The 23775-nt window shown below is 35.4% G+C and overlaps 1 pseudogene; it reads left to right on the top strand.

The window, feature by feature from the left end:
* Window positions 1-250: 250 nt before the first annotated feature.
* On the top strand, window positions 251-10692 carry LOC114215843 (nuclear receptor coactivator 7 pseudogene; annotated as a pseudogene).
* Window positions 10693-23775: the final 13083 nt, after the last annotated feature.

Below are 23775 nucleotides of genomic sequence, written 5' to 3' on the forward strand. Positions count from 1 at the left end.
GGTTCTAGAGGGGAGGGGGGTAGGGGATGGGTTAGCCTGGTGATGGGTATTAAAGAGGGCACGTTCTGTGTTGAGCACTGGGTGTTATTCCCAAACAATGACTCGTGGAACACTACATCAAAAACTAATGATTTAATGTATGGTGACTAACATAACAATAAAAAATTTAAAGAAGAACAAAAAAAAAAAAGAAAAAAGAAATAAGAAGATAGAAAACTTGCTGTAGTTCCCATTGGAGACTGGTAGAAAAATGGCCTACAGCTGCAACTGCTGTTACGTGTGTTATATCTATGTGTTACCCTCGGTGAGACTACCAGTAGCCTGGTTTTAGTATCAGCCTGATTTTCCCTGCCAGTAGTGTGTGTCTCTTTTCCTTCAGTCGGTGTGTCTTGAGGGCATAGAGATTAATATTAATATTAGCTTAAGTAGCAAATGGTTAGGATAATGTATGGCAAAACAAACTGTAGTGATTTCCAAATAATCTACAGAGCTCTTTCTTTTCCATTTATTATCGGGAAGAGACTATCTTTATCCTAAGATGCTCCACATGGGTAGGGGATGGGCTAGATGGGTGATGAGCATGGGGTGTCCTATCTAAGTGATGAATCCCTGAATTCTACCCCGGAAATCAATACTGCACTATATGTTAACTAACAAAATGTAAATATACAAAATAAAAATAAAGCAAAGATGCTCCTTCCTGAAAAAAAAATACAAAAAAAAAGCCCATTTTTTTCTTTAATAGAAGCAGAATGGATCTAAGGATCTCTTTTTCATTTTCCAAGTTTTTTTCCTCAGGACTCTATAGAAAATAAATATGGGAATTAACATATTACCTATCATCATTTGAGATTCATATAATTATTCAACTTGTGTGAACTTCAATAACAAAAGGTATTCATTATAGGGGTATAGGTGTCAAAATTTGGCTAGAATAAAAGGATTAAAATATTAGTGATAATCTGGATATTTCTCTCACTTTACGTCTTGCCTGTGTTTCTTTTTCTTCCTGCATGTCTTTTCATCCACTGCAACCTCCTTGTTCACTGGCAATCTGATTTTTCTTTGTTTGGTGTTTATATGACAGAGAAACTTGGTTACCAAGAGGGACAGTATTTACATATCTTCAGTTTCATCCACCCAGAAAGATACTGATCCAGAATCCAAGGTACACATACAGATTATCTCAGCTCAGCTCATATCACTTCTGTTCTAATCAGCTGTAGAGGACTTGGAGTCATGACAAAGGCTACCTGCTTCTGACATAAACATGGATCAAGGAAGGTCAACAGTCACCAGATATGGTGTGTGTCAAAGGAATGGTTTGTGCAAATAAATAAAAACCAAAACAAAATAAACAATATATGTTGCCCCAAATAGCATGCATTCTTAAAAAAAGACCTTTTAAAACTTTGAAAACTCCAAAACAAAAATATAAGTTAAAAACCACGATTGCCTCCTGTAAGTACATCCATATGTATTATTGATTAGGTGAAGAAATAGCCTGTTTTTCCATATAATTTACTGAGGAATTTCATGAATGTCTTTGCAGATTCCTTAAAAATGATGGTCTAGCTTTTCTCACCTGACCTTCTGGTACAATAGATAATGTAACTGCATTTCTGAGCATGCAAACTTTTTTTGCATTTCTGTGCCAAATCTTATTTGTTAATAATAAGTATTTATTTTAATAAAGTAGATAGTTTTGCTACTGTTTTACTGAAGTTTATGTAATAATATGTGCAAGTAAGTTTGCTGTTTCTTGATCTCAAACAATAGAGATGATTGTATTTTCTGAAGGATTTCACTGGAATTTTGGACTCCTCATGTCCAAGCTCAGTTTTAGTCTGTCACCCTACATAACAGCATTTGTCTTAAAACAGCTCATTCTCTGCCACATTTTTTTTCACTGTGCTTTCGAGGTACCATTTTCACCTATTTTTGCTCTTGTTTAACAGGCCACTGGACCCCCGTCGTTAGCATCCATCTCTTGTTAACTTGCATTAGACACAGGATTTGGACCCTGGGTTCTCATGTGTCTTTCCACCCTTCTTTGGTAAACTCATCCATGTCTTTGGCTTCACTTCATTTAGTTGTTGAAAATTCCAGAATTTGTGTGTCCAGCCTGGTTCTTCCTCGTGAACTGTCCTTTGCATCTAAGACATCCACTAGTGTATGAAGATGGTATGTGTTTTCTGTTTTCTTTAAGGCATCTGCCTTTCCCTGATGATTAGTGATGCTGAGTATCTTTTCAAATACCTGTTGTACATTTGTGTATCTTTGTGGAGTAAATGTCTATTCAATTACTTTGCCTATTTTTAAATTGTTTTTCCCTTGCTCTTGAGTTGTAGGGGTTCTTTACCTGGTTTGAATATTAACCCCTTATTAGATGTATGGTTTGTACTATTTTCTCTCATTCTGTTGCTTGTCTCTTCACTCTAATTGTTTCCTGTGCTGTGCAGACGCTTTTCAGTTTGATGCAATCCCATTTGTCTATCTTTGCTTTTACTGCCTGTACTTAAAAAAAAAAAAAAAGATTTTATTTATTTATTTATTTGACAGAGAGAGACACAGCGAGAGAGGGAACACAAGCAGGGGGAGTGGGAGAGGGAGGGGAACCCGATGCAGGCCTTGATCCCAGGACTCTGGGATCATGACCCGAGCCGAAGGCAGACTCTTAACGACTGAGCCACCCAGGCAGCCCTTATTGCCTGTACTTTTGGTGTCATAGCCAAAAAAATCATTTTCCTGACCAATGTCAAGGAGATTTTTTCCAGGGGACCTGGGTGGCTCAGTTGGTTAAGCGACTGACTCTTGATCTCAGCTCAGGTCTTGATCTTATGGTCATGAGTTCAAACCTCATGTAAAAAAAGGAAAGTTTTGTTCCTATATTGTCTTCTAGTAGGTTTAATGCAGCAAGAGTGTCTCCCATATCTGTTTCTTGTGTTATTCTATTGATTAGAACTTTCAGACAATCATAAGTAACAGTGAAAATTATGGGGAATATTGACATCCTCCTAGCATGTCACAGACAAGGAAAATAGAGGTACAGACAGGTGACTTCTTTTTTGATGACCACCCTGCCTGTTTGTCATCAGCCAAGAATTAACTCTCACTTGCTTATTTAGCCCTAAACTATGTTAACTGTAATGCACTCTTTTTTTTCTTTTTTATAATGCACTTCTTGTAAGGTATTACAGACTACGAAAATCATGAGAACTCCTGTTTCAGTTTCAAAAAAGAGTAAAGGAGCTTTTAGTAAAATTATATGACAATTGCATTTTCATATGATCATTACCTTCCAGGCAAGTATAACTCCTCTCACAGTTGATTTATACATTATCTCTATTTATTTGGTTTGAACTCCTATTTTAAGATGAGACAAATGGTATCAAACATGTATCGCTTATGCAAGTAAATATTATAATCCTATTTCAATTCTACCTTTGAAATTCTACCTTCAGATAAAAAATAGATTATTATTTTTCAGGGAGCAATTATCCACATGAATGGCTTCTCTATCCCCAGCAAACCTGCTTTACACCATACGAGGAGGAAAATGAACAAACTCACCACTTGGGCCAGCGAGGCTTATCTACAAATATCACACCTACTGATGATTAAGTTGTGGTTTTGATCTCATTGTTTCTTCACATGTCCAATAAGACAATAAAACCTATTTTATTTTTGAGACATTAAAATACTATTAAGACACTGAAATCTATTTTATTTATAAGACAATAAAATCTATTTTTCCCTATATTTTAAAGTTTAAATCAAAGTAAGTAAATCGAGTAGAAGTCAATAAAACCATGTATGAGTACTGGCATAGTGGCTGGCAAATATTAGACTTCCAATAAATTGTAATCCCTTTACTTCCCTTCTTTTGAAACTTGCCTAAGATTTTTCACATAACAATAAAAAAATTAAAAGATTTTTGAAAGAAGAAAATGGGTTTTTTAGTCATTCTATATCTTGAAAGGTAATAGATATTTAAAATCTCTATTTGTGCGGAAATTTCTGAAGATGAAGAATTTAACAAACTTTTGTTTTCAGTTTGTATCTGTAGATCTAAGCAGTTTGGGAAGATTAAAATTTTTAAATAGTTTTTAATCTCTGAGGAATACAGATCACAAGGAAAAATGATTATTTGTTTGTTTATTTTTTATTGAAGTATAGATGACATACGATTTTATATTAATTTCTGGTTTACAACATAGTGATCTGACGATTCTTTGCATTACACATTGCTCACCACCATATGTAGAGTTACTATCTGTCAGCATACAAAGTTATTACAATATTACTGGCTTTATTCCCTGTGTGGTACTTTTCATCCCCATGACCTATTTATTTTATAACTAGAAGTTTGTACCTCTTAATCCCCTTTACCTATTTTTGCCATCGGTGCAGCCACTATAGAAAACAGCATGGAGGGTCCTCAAAAAATTAAAAATAAAAATACCACGTGATCCAGTAATTTTACTGCTAGGTATTTACCCAAAGAAAATAAAAGCACTAACTCAAAAAGATGTATGAACCCTTGAGTTTATTGCAGCATTACTTACAATAGTCAAGATGTGGAAACAACCTGAGTGTCCTTGGATGAATGGATAAAGAAGTGTATGCATGCATGTGTGCATGTGTGTATGTATAATGGAATTTTACTCAGAAGAATGTTTTAAACAACTCTATGAAAATATTTAGCTAAAAAGCATGTTAAATTTATTGCTAGACCTCTTGTGTTGAACGTTACATGAATGACCTAGCATATATTTTGGTAAGAAGATATTAGTAAAGAGAAACCATGAATGAGTTTGTAACTTGCCATACTGTGCTGGAAATTATGGAGTGTAAAAATTACTGTGGTAAAACCAAAATTACCTTTCATAAGATTGTAAACATTTTTAAATAGATTCTATTAATTAGTTAAACCAAACAAACAATTAGCTAGATATGTGGAGCTATTTTTCAAATTTTAATCATATAGTCATTTGACTAAATTAACTATCAAAGTAAGTTAAAAAGGAATAGTTAGGAGTTCTATGGGGATGCTGCAATCCCCTGATAATTTGTTTATGAAACCATGAGCTGTATGGTCATGCGCCATGGAGTACCTTTGAAAAGGTTCAGATGAAGACACCAGCAAGGTAATGAATCTCACTAATGGTTTGGCTTCAGTAGATGCCTAGCATAACTATGTCGGAAAATATGGCATCATCTTTACATTGATATTTAAAAATTGCTTCCAGCATATAAAGATTTCCCTGACAGAGTATTTAGCATAGTATTTATTGCCACTCAAAGACGATTAATTGTTTACTTCTCAGTTTATCACCAGTCAAGAAACAGAGAAATGATTTCCAAATATTTGACATCTACTAACTTTCTTAATAAAATCAATACATAAACTTGAGTGTTTGAGGAAAAAAAATTGTTTAGGTCTTTGAAATTGCAAAAATATTCCTATCTAATCATTACAAATGTTTGCTTTGAGTTTAAGACATTTCCTTTTTTCTCTTTCTGACTGGGATAGGAAGAGTGATTTGGAATTTTCAGTCTTAAAGAAAAAAATGGGCACCATTCTACAGTAAAATCAAACCAATAGAACAGCTCTGTCAATCTGATAAAAATTATAAAGTAGAAAAGAGAATATTTGAGATAATTTGGTGATAAAGAATATTCTATGTCATTTAGAATGTTTTGTGAAAATCAAAATCAGTTTTTAATTATGAACAGTTACTGTGTGTGTTTGAGTGTGTGTGTATAAAGCTTTATACAAGGATATGAAGATTTTAAGTTTCAGAAAATAAGGCACCTACAAATATAAATGCTTATTCTATCCTGTTAAATTCAGAAATATGTATTTTTGAAGCACTGGAGTCCACAATCCAAGGAGAAGCAGTTATGCCAGTTGAAGCCTGAAGACTGAGCTTTATGCTCTCACCTTGGGGTCAGGTGAAGGGATATGAAAACGGCAGCTGTAGTACAGTAATGTTGGAATTGTTCCTCAAAAATAGCAAATACCAAAACCCCATGATGACACCCACTACAAGAAATCAGGAAATTGGGGCATCTGGGTGGTTCAGTCGGTTAAGTGTCTGCCTTCAGCTCAGATCATGATCTCAGGGTCCTGGGATTGAGCCCTCCATGGCGGAGGGGAGTCTGCTTCTTCCTCTCTCTCTGTCCCTCCCCCAACTCATGCATGCACGCTCTCTCTCTCTCTCAAATAAATAAATAAATAAAATCTTAGAAATAAATAAATCAGGAAATAAGAGCTGGGGCACAAACCCCTGGCAGCTCAAGACTTGGGTATCAGTATCTCTTCAGGAGGAAAGACAGGGGGCAAGGTGTTACATGGTGGATGTGAGAAGTAGAGAACCCCAAAATTGCCACCAGGCATACACTGGAATATGGGCAGGACAATTTGAGAAAAATCTACTGAAACTCTAAGTATTTTTTTCATATGCTAACTTGTGGATAATTAGCATGAGTCCGTGATTTAAGACGATGTGACAGGAGCAATTGGATGTCTACTGAATCTGCAAAATCCCTTCTACAACAGAGCCTGACACTGGAGAGAGACTATTCGAAAGAGAATCTAAATTTATCAGAAGTGGAATGATAGCAGCAAAAGCAAGAGTTAAGCATGTTTAAAATGAACAAAGAAAAACCACTAGGAGATTTCAAATGGTAAGGGAACATACTTAAAGAATTGGTGGAAATTACAGGGAGCCCATTAGAGCTGTGAGCCTAGAAAAACTCTTCAGACCACTGCTACTTCTTCAAATGCCACAAAACTAATTTACTGTAGAGAAAGAAAAAATAGCACAACACAAATTATCACAATTAAATCCCATACTCCTATTTTTTAAAAGATATATTGAAATAGAATATTGACCCTGTGGAAAATAGAAGCACTCCAAAAAGTCACGGCAAAGAACAAAGGGAAACAAGCCACGTGTTTCCAAACCTGTGAAAATAAATTAAGAAAGTGATAGAAGATATAAAACAATAGCATAAATGTAAAATAGAAATACTCAGAAATGAGGTGATAGCACGTAGAGAAAGGTATGAAATAATGAATAACAATATTAACCTAGGCACACAGATAATTTCTTTAGACAAACAGAATAAGCAAGGAGAGAAAAACTTTTTTTTTTAAAGATTTTATTTATTTGAGAGAGAGAGAATGAGAGATAGAGAGCCTGAAAGGGAAGAGGGTCAGAGGGAGAAGCAGACTCCCTGCTGAGCAGGGAACCCGATGTGGGACTCAATCCTGGAACTCCAGGATCATGACCTGAGCCGAAGGTAGTCGCCCAACCAACTGAGCCACCCAGGCACCCCGGAGAGAAAAACTTTTAAAATAAAAAAGAAATAAAAAGTTAAAAGGGAACCAAGAAAAAGTGACTGGTATAGAATGTGTATAAAGACTGTCCAATAGATTTATAAAAGATGACCTCAAACAAAAACCAAAGCAATGAAATCAAAGTTGAGAAATTTTTAAATTTCTCAAAAGTAGTATATTCTGTCAGCAAAACCCCACCAGCTGTAAGTCATGTACTTCACCAACACTCTACCCATATCTAAATCACTATAAAAAGGTGTATCTTAAAATTAGAAAAGAATATTAGTTGTTGAATTATTTTAGTTTCCTCAGATATCTTAGTTTGTTATAGTTGATATGTAAGACCTTTTCCTCAAGAAGAACCCTGTGGAATCCTTCTTTTTGCTTCCCAATATCCTTAGCTCTTCCATGAAATTTGTTGCCAAATACTGGTCCTTCTTTTACCATAATTCTGGCATTTGATTTTTTTTTTTTTTTTTTTACCAAACAAATCTGTATCCTTCCAGCATACTCCAGCCTCTGGGGAATCATTCACTCCCGTAAGTACAGCATTGAGTTTCCCTCTGTGTTGGTCACAAAAAAACAGTGTCCCAACCTTTGTGAATCTCTTGCCTATGGCTGATGTGCTCTCATTTTTAACTCACTCTACAATTCTTTGTGTATTTCCGGACATTATAATTTCCTCGGATATGTCTGAGATAGCTGGCTACTGGAAGATGAAGCAACTTTTTTTTTTATTGAAGCTGTATTTTATTTTATTTTATTTTATTTTATTTTATTTTATTTTCCTTTAAATTGTTTTTATTGTTATGTTAATCACCATACATTACATCATTAGTTTTTGATGTAGTGTTCCATGATTCATTGTTTGTGCATAACACCCAGTGCTCCACGCAGAATGTGCCCTCCTTAATACCCATCACGAGGCTAACCCATCCCCCCACCCCACTCCCCTCTAGAGATGAAGCAACTTTTACTTGGAACTTTCTGCACTAAGAGAAAGAGACCAGGTTTTCGCTTCAAAAACACTCTGGCTTAAACCTCATCTCTGGCTTCTACTAAACATAGAACTTAAGTAAAGAATTTAATCTTTCTAAGCCTCATTTCCTCAGCTCTAAGAGGGCTTTAATGATATTTTACTCCACGGTTTATTGTGGGGATTAATGGGCCAGCATATGAAAGCGCTTTGTAAACTGAAAGTGCCCCGCAGGTTTAAGGTTACAGGACCACTGAAAACATCCACATCAAATTCAGTGTTTCTGGTATGGAATTCATCTAACAGTCATTCAAAAAGCATTTACAAGATGCCTGTGAGCCACGGGGCCAGGGCTGGCTGCTGCATCTCCTTGTAACTACCCCAGTATGTCTCGCATCCTAACGCTCATAAGTTTGTCCAGAGTGCTTCATCTGCCCACCTATGCATTAGCAAAATTTCAGTGTCACTTGAAATCATTGCTTCTTCCTAATTACCAATATCCAGTCAATGTCCTTCAGGCTTTCTGCTGTTATCTTCCTAAAGTTTCTGAATCTCTTCCATCATTTCCTTTCTCAGACCTATATCTATTTAAGGAAACCAAAAATATAAAACTTAAGCGTTGTGCAATTCTTTTTGAAAATTGTCCCATTGCATTCAAAATTAAACAAACATAGTTTAAGTATGTATTTTCACCAAAAAGGTGCTAGCAGTTGCAGAGTGACTTACTTCAACATATTTATGGGAAATAGACAGAAGAACAAGTGTACAGTGTTTTTAATGTCAAAGGTCTATGGCACAATGAGATAGCTAGGCAATTTATATATATAAATTTGGTCAAGAACTATACCTAGGTAATATCAGGCCTAGGTAATTTCACAGCGTGTTCTATCAATTATTTAAGAAAGACACTAAAATGGAATTCATTTACTATAGTGAATGAAATATCTAGGAATAAATGTAACAAGAAATGTCAATAACTACATGATGAAACTTTAAAATACTATTTTTCCTGTCATGGAACATGGGAACGGAGTAAAAGAAAAAAAAAAAAGGAATATCAGTTTTTAAAAATGAAGTTAAGATTATACTGACATCAAAAATAGCTCAAACACTTACTGAATGGGTTGATATCCTTTTCTGAGCCAGATCTTACCATTCTCCAGGCGATGGCAAGGAATTTTTGGATCTTCATGTGGGAATGTCATTGTAGAGGGCAATGGAAACAATCTCTTCCATGGTCCAGGAAGTTCAAGTCTCTCAACATGGAAAAGCAGCAGCAGAATGAAGAGAGAACCATCTCTTCAGATCCCAAAACAACAAGACCTTCGGAGACATCAACAAAATACACACACATGAAGCCCTCAGACAACTCTGTGTCAGGAAAGTTAAAGACACTGGAATTTCTCCGGAACAAACCAATGGATCTATCACAGTGACTAAGGTCAGCAAAGAGACTTCTGTCACTCATGCTCTATTTGAATCTCTAGCCAAAGAAAATTTACTTTTAGGGGAAGACGTTGACTTTTTTTACTTGAAAGAAGTTTCTTCTCAAACTGATAGTGAAATGGACAAAAGGAACACCTCAAAAGATTGCCTTTCTCTTGACCTAGAAGAGCTAAGGAAGGCTAAGTCATGAAAAATAGTTCTGCAACAGAAATGTAGGTGCAGTCAGCCCTGAAATTTTCAGGAACAGATAGTAATGCTGAACTGAAGGGAGCCCTAGATTTAGAAACCTATGAGAAGCAAGATATAATGCTAGACACAGACAAGCAGTCTGGTTCCCCAGAAAGCCACGTAGAAAACACATGGAATGTATGTGAAGGTCTAGATAAACTTAAGTACATTGAATATTACCTTAATAAGAACAAAGAAAGGTCACATTTATCAGAAAAGTTACAGAAGGCAGAATTAAATGATGGCAAAAGTATTGAGCCACTGGGAATACACATCACCCTTAGTAATTCTCTTCCCCAGGTAGGTGATCCCTCAACTGAAGGCAATAAAGAGCCGGATAAAACCTGGGTGAGTGTCCCTCCCACTGCAACTGGCCTCTTGTACAGAAGCAAATAGGAATAAAGAGTCTCCAGACAATTCTTCAGAAGCTGCTCTGGACAACAAATGCCAAGGCAGACAAATGGATAATAAGTTTGAAATTCAGTTACGCGTACTAAAGAGAATTCAAGTATCCATTGAAGATACCTTTCTTCAAAAGAAGAGAAAAACAAGACTCTACCCATGTTTCTGTGCATTAGTTAAGCCAATGAGAAAATTCTTTGTGACTCACACTGCAGCCATAGTCCAGCAGTGTGGCAAATGAAAAAAAGAGCCAGTGTACTGGCTGGCTGTTCCTCTGGAGAGCCTGTGTTAGCAGCTACTGGCTATATAAGAAGAAGACGTCCTGTGGCCTGCCCCCAGAAGAAGTGTGTAGTCTTGGACTGCTCTGCTCTGGTCAGTGGAATAATGAGCCACAGAATCAAGCAGTGAAGAATGAGAATTCCTAGAAATAGTGTACCCTGGACTGAGATTCTTCATCCATTTGAAACATAATTTCTTAATTTGAGAAATGGGTCATTGTGTTAAGTGATTGGATCATGCATAAACAAATTGGTGCATATATTAATGAATGCATATATCCTGGCATGTACTGGGCTAGTTCTGGATAAGTGACTGGGACTCTACCTTGAGAAGGTTATGAAATCTGATGAAACAGTTTCTAGCACTTTCTGGAGACTTAATATGATTGTATTCCATAGATTTGGATACTGTTCTATGTAAAATACACAATCATCTTTTCCTTAATACTAAGAGATTATTTCCTTATTTAGAAAGAACCAATAATCCTGTTCAAATTAAAGCTTTTCTTTTTTTCTAATTAAAAAATAACTCAAAAACATAGCACAAAAAATCACAGATGAATCATTCTTTTGAATATCAATTTAAAATATCTCAAATAAAATATTAGGAAACAGAATCCAAACTTCAACATGGCATTGATACATCATGACCCAGTAGTACTTAAGGTATAATGTCAAGTTGCTTTGGTGTTAGAATATTTTATTCATTATATTAATAAATGAAAGTAAAAAAACACTCATGATCTTCCCATTGTGTATTCAATACGCAGTTTAAAATGCATAATCCATTCTTTATAAAAATTCTTAATTAAATGAGCATAGATAATTACTTTCATAACAGATAAAATGAATTCCTATCTCTTTAATGGATAAAATAGAAGTTCCTATATTAACATTCTCTTAATGTTCTGAAAGCATATAAAACCTTAGAGGAAGCATTATCTTCAAAATAAGAATTATAACAAGAGTACTTTCTTCTCTTTCTTTCTTTCTTTCTTTCTTTCTTTCTTTCTTTCTTTCTTTCTTTCTTTCTTTCTTTTTCTTCTTCTTTTTCTTCTTCTTCTTCTTCTTCTTCTTCTTCTTCTTCTTCTTCTTCTTCTTCTTCTTCTTCTTCTTCTTCCTTCATTTTTCTGATATACAGTTTAATCCCATTAGATAAAAATAGAAATGAAAGATAAAAATCTTAATGGAGACTTTGGCTTTCAGGAAGGTGGAGTAAATGTACTTCTCCAATTCCTTCTGCAAAGTACATAACACATAAAACAAACATAAAGAGACTCTGAAAGGTGGAGAGAAAGAGGCAGACCAGCTAGACACGTTGACACCCAAGGAAATATTTGGTGGTGAGTTTTTTGGATTTTCTTTTTGCCTGCTATTTCTCAGACTTGGAGCTGAAGAAGCTGTAGACCTGGAAACCCAATGTGTGCAGAGAGAAAAAACCACAACCAAAGCTTTCTCCTTCTCTCCCAAGGACCAGAGAGAAGTTTAACAAGACAGATAAATTTAGACAGTAACTATTCTCCCCCAGCCAAATGCCACAGATAATACTGTGGTTTAATCTCCAAACACAGCAACAAAAGGTGAGGAAGGAGCCCAGAATTCCACTTTTGCAAGGCTGTCATAAGGTGCCCCAATAACCTGACCAGGGGATAGGACAGTGGGTCAAGTTAATGGTAAATTTACTATACAGCTGCAGGATTAAGGTAGCGTGGTACTGCCTAAGGGATAGACACATAGATCCAGAACCAAAATAGCAAAAGGACTAACAGATCCACACTCTTCTTCCAAACTGATTTTTTTCAAAGGTGTAAACTAATTCAATGAAGGTAAAATAACCTTACCAACATATGGTGCTGGAGCAATTGGACATCTGTAGGCAAAAAAAAAAAAGTAAACCCTGACCTAAGTCTTATACCTTACACAGAAATTAACTCGAACTGGATCATGGAATTAAATGCAAAACTAAATTTGTTTTATAAAATAGGAGAAACTTTCTGTGACGTGGAGCTAGGCAAAGACTTCTTAGACTTGGCAGCAGGATGAAAACACAAGCTATAGAGTGCGAGAAATATTTGCAAACCGCTTACCTAGTAAAGACCAAGCACATAGAATATAAAAAAAGTACTCTTAAAACTCAACAGTAAAAAGGCAAACAATCCAATTAGAACAAGGCAAAAGTCATGAAGAGATATTTCACTGAAGAAGATACATAGATTGCAAATGAACACATGAGGAGAGATGTTTAACATCATTTGCTCTTAGGGAAATGTGAGTTAGAACCACAGGGAGATATCACCACACACCTATTTGAATGGCTGAAGTAAAAAAAAAAAAGGAAAGAAAAAGAAATGTGACATCACCAAATGCTGATGAGGATGGAGAAGAACTGAATTGCTCATACGTTACTAGTGAAAATGGAAAATGATACAGCCACTCTGGAAAATAGTACGCTTGCTATTTAAAATGCTGAATATACAAACTTGCAGTTTCACTTCTAGGCATTTACCCCAGAGAAGTGAAGATAAAGACCTGTACACAAATGTTCATCGAAGTTTTATCCATAATAACCATAAAGTGGAATCAAGCCAGATGTCCTGCCATGGGTGAATGATTAAACAAACTGGTATATCCAAACAATGGAATCCTACTCAACATTATAAGGCAATAGGCTGCTGGTACACACAACAACTTGGATGGATCTGCAGAGAATTATGCTGAGTGAAAAAGGCGATTGCAAAAGGCTTTTTACTCTTTGATTCTATTTATATAATATTCCCCAAATGACAGAAGTACAGAAATGAAGAAAAGATTAGTGTCGGAGTGGGGTTAAGGAGAGAAGAGAGTAGAGGTAAGAGACAAGTGGGCGTGTCTATAAAAGGGGACCTGGGGGATCTTGCTGTGATGGAAATTTTGTGTAGTTTGATTGTATCAGTGTCCATATCCTGGTTATGATATTGTGTTGTGTTTTTGCAAGATGTCACCATGTAGAGAAACTGGGTAGAGGGTACACAGTGTATCTCTGTCTCCCTATATTATTTTTTACAGCTGCATGTGAGTCTACAATTATTTCCCCAAAAAAGCTTTTTAAAAATTTGTTAAAAAACCACTTATGGGGGCACTTGGGTGGCTCAGTTGGTTAAGCGTCTGCCTTCGGCTCAGGTCATGATCCCAGAGTCGTGGAGTTGAGCCCCCTGTTGGGCTCCCTGCTCAACAGGGAGTCTGCTTCTCCCTCTCCCTCTGCCCCTTCCCCTGCTTGTGCTCTGTCTTTCTCAAATAAGTAAATAAAATCTTTTAAAAAAAACTTATGATTATTTTAAGATATTATATTTTGCCTAGAAAACTATGATAAACAAGAAAAGATAAAAATAATGAAACTCAGAATAAAATGCAATTCATTTAATTGGCTGGATAAAAATGTATGTATCTTCTATGTAAACAAACAATAGGAAGATAGAAGATGAAGTTGATATAATTAAATAATAGACATCACATCCAGAAACTAAAAAAAACACTGCTCCTGAGGGACACAAAAGAGTAATAATTAAAAAGTACATACTTGAAAATGAAGACTCAGTAGGTCTTAAAAACTGTTGCTTTCCCCTAAATCATGCTCTATGTTTTATGTAATTCCAATGAAACTGTCATTTGAAATCTTTTTGAAAATACTAGTATGATTTTGGAGTCGTAGTAGAAAATACATAAGGATACTTCTCAAAATGAAGAAAAGGAGAGGAAAATGGATCTAATATTAAAGTGATGAGTAGAGAGTGTTGGTGACATTTACTTTTTAAATTTTTATTTAGTTTTGTGGCACTTGGGTGGCTCAGTCATTAAGTGTCTGCCTTTGGCTCAGGTCATGATCCCAGGGTGCTGGGATCGAGCCCCGCATCGGGCTCCCTGCTCCGCAGGAAGCCTGCTTCTCACTCTCCCACTCCCCCTGCTTGTGTTCCCTCTCTCGCTGTGTCTCTCTCTGTCAAATAAATAAATAAAATCTTTAAAAAATAAAAATACATAAATTTTTATTTATTTTTTAATTCCTATATAATAACCATACAGTATTATATTAGTTTCATGAGTACAATATAGGGATTCAACAATTCTGTACGTTACTCAGTGCTCATCACAGTAAGTGTATTCTTAATCCCCTTCAGCTATATTGCCCATTTGCCCCACCCAGCTCCCCTCTGGTAACCACCAGTTTTCCATATTTGAGTCTGTTTTTATTCTCTCTCTCTCTCTCTCTCTTTCTTTGTTTTGTTTTGTTTGTTTTCCCTTAAATTCTACATAGAGTGAAATAATAAGGTATTTGTCTTTCTCTGACTGACTTATTTCACTTAGCTTTATACCCTCCAGATCCATCCATCCTGTTGCAAATAGCAAGATTTCATTCTTTTTATGGCTGGGTGATATTTCATTGTATATATATGTATATATCTCACATCTTCTTTAGCCATTTATCTATGGATGGACACTTAGGTTGCTTCCATCTCTTGCCTATTGTAAATAATACAGCAATAAATATAGGGGCACATATATCTTCTTGAATTAGTGTTTTCAGCTGAGGGGGATACCTAGTAGTGGAATTACTGGATCCTATGGTAATACTATTTTTAATTTTTTTGAGGAAACTCCATAGAATTTTCCACAATGTCTGCAAAGTGTTGCATTCTCACCAACAGCACACAAGGGTTACCTTGTCTCCATATCCTTGCCAACACTTGTTGTTTCTTGTGTTTTTTATTTTAGCCATTCTGACAGGTGTGAGGTGATATCTCATTGTGGTTTTGATGTGCATTTCCCTGATGATGAGTGATGTTGAGCATCTCTTCATGTGTCTGTTGACCATCTCTACGTCTTCCTTGGAGAAATGTCTGTTCATATCTTCTGCCCAGTTTTTTATTGGATTGTGTATTCATTGTTTCTCTTTCTTTTTTTTTTTTTTTTGGTGTTGAGTTGTATAAGTTCTTTATATATTTTGGATATAATGGACATATCATTGGAAATATATTCTCTTACTCAGTGGTTTGTCTTTTTGATTTGTTGATGGTTTCCCTTACTGTGCAAAAGCTTTATATTTTGGTGTAGTCCCGAGAGTTTAATTTTACTTTTGTTTCCATTGCCAAAGAAGATATACCTAGGAAAATGTTTCTAAGGCTGATGTCAAGAGATTATTGCCAGGACACCCGGGTGACTCAGTGAGTTAAGCATCTGCCTTTGGCTCAGGTCATGATCCCAGGGTCCTGGGATCAAGTCCAGTGCCGGGTTCCCTGCCCAGCGGGGGCCCTGCTTCTCCCTCTGTCGCCCCTCCCCCATTTGTGTTTGTTTTATCTCTCTCTGATAAATAAAACATAAATCTTTTTAAAAAGAGAGAGAGGTTATGCCTCTGTTTTCAAGCCTCATGTTTAGGTCTTTAATGCATTTTGAGTTTATTTTTGTGTATAGTGTAAGAACGAGGTCCAGTTTCATTCTTTTGCAAGTAGCTATCCAGTTTTCCAAACACCATTTAGAAGAAGAAACTGTTTTTTTCCCAGTGCATATTCTTTTTTTTTTAAAGATTTTATTTATTTATTTGAGAGAGAGAATGAGAGAGAGAGAGCACATGAGAGGGGGGAGGGTCAGAGGGAGAAGCAGACTCCCCGCTGAGCAGGGAGCCCGATGGGGGACCGGATCCCGGGACTCCAGGATCATGACCTGAGCCGAAGGCAGTCGCTTAACCAACTGAGCCACCCAGGCGTCCCTTCCCAATGCATATTCTTGCCTCCTTCATCAAAGTTTAATTGATCATATAACTGTGGGTTTCTTTCTGGGCTCTCTATTCTGTTCCATCGGTCTTTGTGTCTATTTTTGTGCCATTACCATACTGTTTTGAGTACTACAGATTTGCATTACATCTTGCAGTCTGTGATTGTGACATCTCCAGTTTTGTTCTTCTTTTTCAAGATGGCTTTGGCTACTCGGGTCTTTTGTGGTTCCATACAAATTTTAGGATTATTTGTTCTAGTCCTGTGAAAAATGTTGTTGACATTTTGATAGGGATTGTATTAAATCTATAGATTGCTTTGGGTAGTATGGGAATTCTAACAATATTGGTTCTTCCAATCCAGGAGCATGGACTATCCTTCCATTTGTTTACATCATCCTCAAATTCTTTCATCAATATTTTATAGTTTTCAGAGTATAAGTCTTTCACCTTCTTGGTTAAGTTTATTCTTAATGCATTTTATTATTTTTGGTGTAATTGTAAATGGGATTGTTTTCTAAATTTATTTTTCTGCTACTTCATTATTAATGCATAGAAATGCAACAGATTTCTATATATTGATTTTGTATCCTGTGACTTTTACCGAATTCATATATCAGTTTTAGTAGTTTTTTGATGGAGTCTTTAGGGTTTTCTATATATAGCATCATGTCATCTGCAAATAGTGAAAGTTTTACCTCTACCTTACCAATCTGAATGCTTTCTGCATCTTTTTTTGTATGACTGCCATGGGTAGGATTTCCAGTATTTTGTTGAATAAAAGAGGTGAGAATGAACATCTTTGTTTTGTTTCTAAACTTTGAGGAAAAGCTCTCAGTTTTTCACCATTAAGTATGTTAGCTGTTGGTTTTTCATACATGGCCATTAAGGATATATCCATTAAATGGATATATAGAGAGAGAGAGAAAGAATGTCAAGAAATTTCAGAAATAAACTATAATACATTGCAAAATTCGGTATATTTAATGGAGACATTTCAAATCAGCAAATAAAACATAGTTTATTGAATAAATAGCATGTCAATATTTGAGTTGAACAACATATTTTAGTTTCTACTCTAAAATTTACAGTAAAAGAAATTCTAAAGTTACTGTATAATTAAATGAAAGAAAAATAACATTAAAAAGCAATGAAATAAACGTAGGATATCTCATTTTAATTCATGTTTTCAGTATTTAGGCCTTTCTCGACAGCATATAAATCTTAGAAGTACACATGAAAATTATTAATAAATTCAAGCTATAAAAATAAAAAAAGGAATTAAAAACAATCATGTCAGGGGCACTGGGTGGCTCAGTTGGTTCAGCATCTGCCTTCAGCTCAGGTCATGATCTCAGGGTCCTGGGATCAAGCCCTGAGTTGGGCTCCCCTATCAGCGGGGAATCTGCTTCTCCCTCTGCTTCTGCCCCTCCCCCACAGCTTGTGCACTCTCTCTCTCCTTTCTCTCTCAAATAAATAAATAATCTTAAAAAATGACAATTAGAGGTAATTGACCACTTAATGTTTGTGTCAACTGTTACTGTATAAGAAACTACCCCCCAAATCTCAGAGTCTCACTGCAGTAACAATTTTTGTTTATGCACATGCAGCCCCATGTTGCATCTGGATAAGGAAATTTTGACTGGGTTACTGGGGCACTTTGCCTCATCCTGCACCACCAGCTGGGCTTAGATGCTGGTTGTGGTTGGACTCAGGTCTTTGCATGTGTTCACTGTGGTGACCAGGCTAAAAGGACAATGGTAACTGGAGGAAAACTTCTTTAATTATGGATCACAAAATGCCAGAATCTAAGACCAGTCTTGTAAGTAATTTAAATTCTCCACTCCTGTCACATCTATGAACTCATCCTTGGCCAAAACAAGTCACATTGACAAGAACAAAGTCTAAGGGGTGGAGAAGTATACCGTCTCATAATGCAGCAAGGGCCAGGATTTTAATGTATAATAATATCAAAGAGAAGTGAAAAGTTAGGACTAATAATTCAATTTTTGACAGTGAGGTTGATATTTAGAATTCATATTACATACAAAGGGAAATTTTCTTGTACATAAGGAGCTTCTACAGATCTATTAGAATTAAATTGAAATGCAAAAGAAAAATTAACAAAGGATAGGAATAGATAATTTTCAGAAAATAAGCAGATATGCTTTGGTTATGTAGAAAGATGGTCTTCCTCATTCATAGTAAGATAAATTTGACAAAGTAAATTAAATTTGACAAAGCTTGGGAACAATTTAAACAAAATCACAATATCTTGTGTTAGTGGGACTTTCTTATACATTACTATTGCTTATGAAAAGGGCACATCTACAGAGGGCTATTTACATCTATATTTGAATACATATTTTAGCTATATATTGTACATGTGTTTAAAATGCACATAATCTTTGATCTAACAATTCTGTTTCTTTATATATTATTATTTGTCCTACAATTAAATAATTGTACCAAAGGTCATTCATAGCAATGATTTAAAACAATAGAAGACTGAAAACATCTAAAGTCTGTCAATTTTGGACTAGTGATATAAATCATGTTACATCTATACACTCATATTCAGCCTTTAGAAGGAATTGGCCAGCTATATGTGTAACTGATGTGGAATGATCTCCATGACATATTAAGAGTAAAAAAGCAAGATGAAGAACAGTTATAATATCCTCACATTTCTGTAGGAAAAAAAAACAAAAACAAAAACACCAAAACATAAAAAGGATTCTGTTTGTGGGAAAGTTGACAAATACACAGAATATACTGAAGAGTAAATGAGAAATGAGAGTTGTCTCAGGAAAGGGAAACTTGGACGCAATTAGCAGCTGTTATTGAGATGAAAGCTGAGAAACCCAGAATTGCTTCAGTAACCATCCAGACAGCAAAGACGCTATTTGTAAACATTCAGGGCAAATTCATCAGTATATTTACAGCTCAAGATTTAACTCTAGAACGTGTTTGAGCTTTCTGTTTCCTACCTGCTGAAGCTTGATAGCACGGAGATGCCTTTCATACATTTCCCAACATAAGTACTCAATAATGAGAATATGAATTTTTAGTATGCAGATTTTAGCAAGACAATCATCATCCTCCTTCATTTTCTTTGAAATTACCCAGAACTATTCCACTGATGTTTTTGATAATGATGACAATCCAGATTATAATAATTTCCTTGTTATCTTTCAGCTTTAGAAAATTATCTGCTCAAAAATTTTATAATACTCTAATTCCTTCATTATAAATGTTATCTTCTAAGATGTCAAATAGAGCAATTGAAAGGAAACCTTAATAAGGATAATTTTTTTTCTGGTTGGGGAATTTCCCCTCTTCCGATCTATTGACCAATTTTCCTGAAAGAGGGGGGATGTGATAAACTAAATTATCTGGTATTTTAAAACTATAGTTTTTCATTGATATGCTAAAATATAAAGTACATTTCACCCAACACTTGCTTTCTCTTAAGAAGTTATATTTTTGAACAGAATTTTGTCATTGTAATCTGATATGGGCTTAATTTGGTGGGCTTTTATTTTACAAAATCTGAGGAAAGTTAAAGCAATTTGGTCTGTTTACCTCTGTTAAGTCTGTTACAAAAAATCTTGAGGAAGCCTCAATTCATTTAGAAATAGTTAATGACAATTGAGTTGTCTAAATTTTCCTGTGGATTAAGTGATAAATCAACAGCTGTGTGACCTTGAGATATTTATTCAAGTTTTTTATGCTGTCGTTTCCTCATCTACAAAATGTGAATAGCAATAATTACTTTGTAGGCCTGTGAGGGCAAAATGGAAACCATTTCAACAGCGTCTGAGATGAAAATAATTGTTAACTATTTTTAGTTATTTTTACTAAAATGTTTATTGAATGTTACTAGGAAACTAGAGATCTGCCATGTCATACTTACCCAAGAGAAAAGTTTGCAAATATTGACATATTGAGTCATTGTAAGTAGTGCCTGTCACTTAATAACCATTGAAAAATGGATTTTGCCTTCATAACATTTCACTAACTCTTAGTTTGGATGGATGGGTCCATGGATGGAAAGATAGACACAACATATTAGTAAACTAGTACACCATAATGCTTCTATTTCATCTCTCCAGCTATTACCTCAGATATTTTATGTTCTGCTAATAGTTTGACCAATTCTCTGAATTAAACCTCTACTGGAAGTGAACAAGTCTAAGAAGAGCAACTTTTACAGCTTCCCCCCCACACAAAAAAACAGTTTATCTTCTTTCACTTTCTTCAAAAATGATTAAATAGCTGAGTTTTAGTAAACTTGTGATTTTGAGCAAGAATTTTACAAGCAATTTCATCAAATGGCTGAATGTGCTTGAAGGAGAATTCTGGCGTTAAAAAGAGGCAAGATATCTTAGAAAGAGCACTGACATGAAGGGATATTAATAAGAACATTAACACTGCACTAGCAGTGATTATCAGCCAGTAGCAGAAATCCATGGAGGCAAAGGGAAATATTTCTGTTCCAAAAATTCCATAATCCATCTAACTATAAAAATATACCTAAAACAGAACAATGATTTTCAACCTTGTGATGTGCATTCCTTTTTATGCATGTTATTATATTTAAGTCTTATTAAAAATTAGTGGGAATTATTATGCTTTGGGGGAATTTCATGATTAAAAATTTGCTCAGTGTCATCAAAGTAAGTTAAAAACTGAACAGAATATGGAGTTTTTCATTTACATCCCAAATAATGGAATGATGAAAATTAGAGGGGGTATAAATAAACAAATTAATAAGTAGGCAGAAAAATAGTTTTAGCTTAAACTATATTCAACATCACCTTGGATAATAATCATAACATATAAGATCTTATATTTGTAAACACAGATACAGAATAACTGTGTCTTTCAGTTGAAATATTTATTACTTTGCTTACTTCTCAGGAAGAGAAAATTCCCCTTAGTATTTTTTGAAAGCCTCCCTTCTATTTCCCCTCAGGAATACCATAGTATTAGTAGCCCATTGTCACCCAGATTGAAAGTACCCAGATTGAAAGTTAATTTATCTTACAAAATACAAAGCGAGCACCACAAGTTCACTTTAAATGAGAAGAATCAGAATCTTTGGATCACTGCAGATGCTCCACAGGAAGCCCAGCATCTCTACCATAGAGAACTCAGAATTGACAGTTTACAGTCTACAGATCAGAGGGAATGTTGTCACAAAGTTGGAACTACACACCAAAGGCTAACATTAGCCTTGAATCTCAGTGTCAAAAAATAAGACAACAACAAAATTCAAACAAAACTTATTAGGAATTTTGCTAAGCAGTTCCAAATTACATAAAGGAAAGAGAAGTGGAGAAAATGGTCCTATTTACAAGAAACTTGATTAGAAACTAAATATAGAACACAGATTAAAGGACTCCCAACAAATTTAGCACTGGATTCTAAATACAGGCTCATGTTCTCAGAGGGAAACTAAAAAGCTATTAAATTAACTTAAGGCAAGTTTTATAGTGTAAATTGTTGAGTTTATACAACATTTCCCTACTGGTTTGTGTCATAATGTTTGGTCCAATAATGCAACAGCAATTCCCTAAAAACAATAGTTCTGATAGTAAAAAATCATTTTTTTAAATTTACAAATCTTTAAAAGAAAACAGTTCATACACTGAACTGAAAGCTGATCTATTTCTCAGAACCTCCACCACCAATTACTGTCAACAAGCCAGTTCACTCCCTCTCTCCCAAGTCTGGAGTGCCCCTCTAGACCCTGAGCTCTCTGTCAATTAGATGACACTGTGGGTCTGTGATTTGGGTTAAATGGGTTGTTACAGCAGCTGTGAATTAATGTCTCCAGTCTCTTTCTTGGAGCAAATATCAGGGCATTAACCAAAAGAGTCATGGGCTTATTCTTAAGAAGTCTACCTACACTACCCATTTATTCTCATCTTAAAAGTTGACCTTGTTCCCTTAAGAAGTGATTCTCAAAACTGCTTTCCCCAAGATCTAAAGGGTGTCTTTACCCTTTTTCTTGGAATCATATTTTATCTGCTCATCTCATCTTCCAAAGAAGGACAATGATGTTTCATTTGATAACAAATGTATTTCCAATTTTTTTCCCTCAAAATTGTCTGTGCATGAGAAAATGATACAATATCGGATTTTTGGCTAGCATATTAAAATTCACTTACTCATTTCTTTGTAAGTATTAGCAAACACTTACAGGTACTCAGCACTTGGGAGAATGAAAATGTTGCAAACCAGATATAGATTCTTATAGGACTCTATAAAGCATCATTCTGCCTGCTTCCAATCAGAAGCCCACATGACCATGGAACTTGAGGGCACAGTCCAGGAGACTTCAGAACCTGGATAGTCTCCCCTGGTACTCTAGGGTTTCATTAGCTTTGGTCAAAAGAAGAAATTAGCAGTCAACCTTTTATCCTTTCTTTTTTCCACAACAAAGTTCTGTATACCAAATGGCACATTTGACTCTTAAAGCAATTTTTGTTGAATCCATGTTAGCCTCTGACACGTGGATGAACATGATTCAACATTAGTACAGTTGGACTTGGAATCTAATTTTTGTTGACAAATAGAGATGGAGGAAGTATCAGAAAGTATCCCTGCTCTTGCCTATAATGTCTCACAACTTCTCTTTTATTTTTTTATTTTATATGTTTTAAAGTTTTTATTTATTTATTTGTCAGAGAGAGAGTGAGCACAAGCAGGGGGTGCAGCAGGCAGAGGGAGAAGCAGGTTCCCTGCTGAGCAAGGAGCCCCATGCAGGACTCCATCACAGGACCCTGGGATCATGACCTGAGCCGAAGCCAGGCGCTTAAAGTATTAAGCCATCCAGGCTTCCCCCACAGCTTCTCTTTTAGTGTCTGATTTATAAACTAGTCCAGAGAAAGAATTTCACCTAAAATGTATTTATTATCAAAACCAATAGCTTCTGGAAATGTAGCTATGCAAGTCACATTTGTGAGTTTGTAAGAAAGAAAGAGATGCCAAGTTTTGAAAATCTAGGCAACAAATATTCATATCCCTTTCCAATTCAATACTGGTAACATTTGTTAATACTTCCAATCACACAGTTCAAATAATCACAAATATTTTTCCCTTGGAGACCATTTTACTGAAAATCCCCATTTTAACATATTACATTTATTTTTACTGTTTTCTGGCTTAAGCAAGATAGAACAGAGAAAGTTTAATTAAGGAAATTAAGCTCTGACTATTTAATTCTGAGATAAAGATGTTTATTTACTTATTTAGGCAACAGTGAATCTAAAGAAAGAAGCAACACATTCACATCAGACACATATGCTAAGCAGTGCTGTCGAGTCTCTGAATAATGCTCTTTTTTTCA

Source organism: Eumetopias jubatus, unplaced genomic scaffold (genome assembly GCF_037043125.1).
Source record: "Eumetopias jubatus isolate StellerSeaLion01/CBP00866 unplaced genomic scaffold, mEumJub1_p1.0 scaffold_3, whole genome shotgun sequence".
NCBI classification, from domain to species: Eukaryota; Metazoa; Chordata; class Mammalia; order Carnivora; family Otariidae; genus Eumetopias; species Eumetopias jubatus.